The 4857-nt window shown below is 36.6% G+C and overlaps 1 long non-coding RNA gene across 1 annotated transcript; it reads left to right on the plus strand.

The window, feature by feature from the left end:
* The first annotated feature begins 223 nt into the window (after window positions 1–223).
* LOC122237729 lies at window positions 224–4115 on the plus strand. Its single transcript, XR_006216348.1, has 3 exons — window positions 224–245; window positions 2794–2820; window positions 4049–4115. It is a non-coding gene; the product is annotated as an uncharacterized LOC122237729 (long non-coding RNA).
* Window positions 4116–4857: the final 742 nt, after the last annotated feature.

Genomic DNA, 4857 nt, shown 5'->3' on the forward strand with positions numbered 1-4857 from the left:
GATCTGGAGTGCACTCGGGCTCCGCCGCGCGGACTCCACCTAGCAGCTCGGCAAACGCTTGGAGGTGGGAATGAGAGGGCTGCTACAAGAGGCTTCCCTTTCAGGGTTTGTCAAACAAAGGGTACATCTCCTCCCGGCTTTGAGGCACGCTTCTACCTCAGCCCCTCTCTCTCTACCTCTCTTTCTGTCTCTGTCCCTCCCCTCTCGCACTCTCGCCCCTCTTCTTTTCCTCCACTCCACCCCAGGTGAGTAAACGTCAGAATGAAAGTCCTGCCAGCTTCTCCTTTTCTAGGTGCAGATTATTTCATATTTTCATTATGCAGGTACCTAGTCTCGGTTGCGTTTTCTGCCTTTGGTCCATTTTATGTTTCTTCAAACTTACCTCAACGTGCAAGTTCATTGCAGACTTTAAAGTATCCTCTGATAATCGGACGTGGGGATTTCATGATTTTATTTCACAATGTCAGTAAAAATTGCCATAACGGATATAGAAAGGTGCCGATTGCAAAGCAATGCCTTCTGATGGTGGGGAAAGCCTTCTCAAGTTAACTGAGTGACCTTGGTCAATTACTGAGCCCCTTTGTGCTTTCTTTATAAATAAGATAGAAGGTTAAGCGGGTAATTTATAAGGTCTTTTCCTCCTCTAAAATTTCATGATCTAAAAAGACTAAGGTGTTATTTTCTGTACCAGTAAATTCGAGTTACAATTATGAGAGAAAGTAAGATTTATTATATGCATTCAACAAGCACATTATATCCAAATTGTATTTGAATGTATATATTCAGAAGGGCTCTAATGCCCGTCCAGAGCTCTTTGGAGGTATAATCAACCACAGTACATCTGAAGAACCCAAAACCTCATTAGCATTAACAGACCATACCCAATACAAGTGACTATCAAAATCTCATGGGTTCTTCAAAGCTCAATTCCAATGCCAAATGCTCCAAAAAACCTTTTCTTACCAACCCCGATCAAAATAATCACCCCTTTTCTTATATTCCCATAGCACTTTGGTGGTATATCTAGGATAACACCCATTTCATTCTGTTGTTTTTTTTTTTTCTCTTCTTATTCTTTTAAATAACGAGTAGCTTGTCTGTATGCCTCCTCAGGTTATTGGATCTTCCTTAAATGCAAATTCCAAATTTTAATCATCTGTATAACCTTAGATTACTATGTATCCACAGTACTTTGCATTGTAATTCCTTTAAAAAAAATGGGAGAGGGCTTTCATGATATTGCTGGATTCTGACTGAGATGTTCACACACTTAAATTAGGCTACTTGAATTTGCCTAAAATAAGGCATCCATGAACTCCCCCGATTACATAAAGAAAATATAAACTGACATCTGAAGTCACTTGTTACTTAAATAATTTTGGAAATAGTAGGCTCTAGCCAGTTGTGACAAGAGGCTCTTATTTGTAAAGGAGGCAAAATGGAAAGTACCCAATTCATCTCCTAAATGGATATATGTGGAAAAGCAATAAAATAATAAAATGGGAATGAAAGGTATGGTATAGGTATTAAATGTTATTAATGGTAGCAGCAGAAATATAAGTAAACGGTACCTATAGACCAATTTTTAGAATCAATCTTATCACATCTTGACAGTTTCGGAGGTATATGAGAGAGAAATTAAATTTCAAATGGAAATTAATATTTCAAGAAATAAAATATATTAACTGAAAACTATATATATTAAGTTATTAAATATGAAACATAGTAACTGAAAAGTAAGCATATTAAGTCAAATAAGTAATTGAAAATATTCACCAAAGAATTGATGACAAATAAAGTTATAGACAAAAAAAAAAAAAAAAAAAACGAGGAAGAAAGAACCAAAAAAGGGGGGGGAAGTGAGTAAAAAATAAGTTAAAGAAAAGCATGGAAAGGAAGAGAATAGGTTAATTATTTATACAATTTAATCAAATGTCAATGTAGCAGCTTTTATAGCAGCTACCTGTATGTTAGGCTCAAACTTCATGCTTCCAAATCCTCTTCAATCTGATAAGCATAGTCTTCTATATTTAAGACACAAAGCATCCTACTCCATTGCCAAGAAATCCATGACTCTTGCCAATATCTTTCTATGGTGAACCTTCTAGAAAAATAAAATCTAGTAAATTCTGTGCCTTATTTGCTACACAACTATATTTAACATTTTCTCAGGGACAAGATAGCATCCAAGATGATGACTGAGCAAAGATAACTATTATACATGGTAGTGCTGTGTGCTAGAGTGGGTTTTGAATATGATGGCACAGTTGACTTTAGCTCTATTAAAGTTGAAAAAAGTCAATATTTACCATGTGTAAAAGAACTCTCCTAAATTTAAAAAGCTGAATATCCAATGAAATAGGATAACCAATATGAACATGTTTTAATAACTAGTAAAACTCGCTGACCAAAGAATTCTTTCAAATTAATAAATACACTAAGATCCCCAACAGGGTGAACGTGAAGAAAAGAACATAGATAATCTGTTCACAGAATAGGTAAACACAAATAAATAACCAATAAATGTAGAGAAGGATGCTTTGCCTATACAAACAATCCCATACATAAAAATTTACGCAATTGCAAGATCTACCAGGTTTCATGGTTTGCCCAGGAAATTAGGTGAAAAGTAACAGGGGCCTACTCTAAACTCTAAAAAAAAAGTGTGTTGAGACAGGCATGCCCCTATGCTCACAACATACACTGACACATTTTTCTGGAAAGAAAGTTGAAAATGTATGTCAACTGACTTATAAAATATGGATGTCATTAATCCAATGTTTCTATTTACAGATACAACTTCTACAGAAATAAACAGAGGTATGGACAAGGATTTTTTACAATGATATACATCTCAGTCATAATTGTTATGTAAGGGGAGTGAGTATGTGAGGTATGTATGTATTCAGAGAGATCTTGTTTTTTCATGCTCAGTAAAAGCCCTCTTATCTGATTGGATTGGTATTTAGTTAGTGGGAAAAATGTTGGTTAAAGCAAAAAAAAAATTTTTTTTTTTTTAATGACCCATACATTCTATTTTAGTTAGGATTCATTTTTGCTACAAGCAACAGAAACACAAAATAACAGCAACCTAAACAAGATAGAAGGTTATTACTTTTTCAAGTGAAAAGTCTATCAATTGGTGATCCAGAGTTATTATGGCCCCCCAAAACATCCTGGGTGTAGATGCCTTCTTTATCTTCTTGTGTGGCCACCTATGACCTTTATTCCCAGTTTCAGTTCTAGCAATCATGCCTCCATTGCAAAAGTAAAGAAGAAAAGGAGGAAGATAAAGGTATACTCAAACCCGTGACGTTTTCCTAGAGCTGTACGCACCATTCTTTCATTTCATTCTTAGAAATGCTGAGATGGTAACACTTAGCTAGCTACAAGGCTAATGGAAAACATTGACTACTTCAGGCAATCATGTGCCCAACTCAAAATCAGATTTTTTCATATTTATTTTTTCCTAAGACTATAACTTATCTGTGTGCACCACCCTGAACAGAGCTTTGCATACATTAGGTTTTCAGTAACTGACTGAATGGCTAATGCAGACACTAGCTAGACAATGTCCCCTTCACATGAAGTGACCTTTTGGTTCAACTTGATATAAACGTTCACAAAATTTGAAATTACTGAGCTTCTGCCATCAAGAAAAATACTCTCTAATAGCTGATCGAATATCAGTGGACAGTTAATATTGTAAATGCTACTGGGCCCAGACACACTGACAAATCCAGGTAATCAGGATTAAATTACATCTGCAAAGCAGGTAGCAAATCATAGTACTCAGATTCCTAGTATGCCATGGCATGATGAGAATTCTAGGAGGCCTTGGGTTCACTAGAATATTTACTTAAATTTAGAATATATGGACTATCAACCTATTTGATTGCCCTAAGGGATAGCTTAAGTCTAAGAAGTGCCTGGTGATGCTCTCTGTTCCCTGGAATATACATCAAAGGGCCATTTAAAAGACTGTAAAATCTTACCCAGATTATATCGACCTGCTAATTTGGTATCTTCTTTTCTCTCCTGCCTCAAGCAATTTACCCTTATTCTTTTTCAACCCATAAGAGGATCTGTGTATTCTACATTCTTCAAGACCTGGAAGCTTATCTATACATATAGATAAGGTAAATCTAGATCTAGATATTTTTAAACTCTTTTAAGTTCATTTATTTATTTTGAAAGAGAGGAGGGAGGGGCAGAGAGAGAGAGAGAGAGAGAGAGAATCCCAAACAGGCTCTGCATTGTCGTCACAGAGCCAGATGGGGGCTGGTATTCACAAACCATGAGACCATGACCTGAACTGAAACCAAGAGTCTGATACTTAACTGACTGAGCCACCCAGGTACCTCTAGATAGTTTTTTAAAACAGCTTCTCCTAACTAATCCTAAACTTTTCCAAATCCTTTTTTTTTTTTCTTCCCAATGAAAGAGTCTCCTTAGAACTCTGTGACATAGTTTCGCTAATGTTTGCCTACATGCATGTCAGTTTTGGAGGACTGTGAAAGAAACAACATGATGCTTCTTCTGTTTCTTTCCTTCTTCTCCTCCTCCTCCTCCTCCTCCTCCTCCTTCTATTTCTTCTTCCCCTCCTCCTCCTCCTCCTGCTTCTTCTCCTTCTCCTTCTTCACCTTCTTCACCTTCTCCTTCTTCTTACTCCTTCCCCTCCTCCTCCTCCTCTCCTTCTCCTTCTTCTTCTTCTTCTCCTTCTCCTTCTTGTAACTTTCCCCATTGCCTTCCCTTAGATCCAACAATTAAATTACCTTTCATGGCTGCAAATTAGGTTCAACACCAAATATTTTCAGCCATATACTGTAAATGTTAGTAATAGAACACTGGCTCTTA

The sequence above is a fragment of the Panthera tigris genome, chromosome B1, assembly GCF_018350195.1.
Source record: "Panthera tigris isolate Pti1 chromosome B1, P.tigris_Pti1_mat1.1, whole genome shotgun sequence".
Classification (NCBI taxonomy): domain Eukaryota; kingdom Metazoa; phylum Chordata; class Mammalia; order Carnivora; family Felidae; genus Panthera; species Panthera tigris.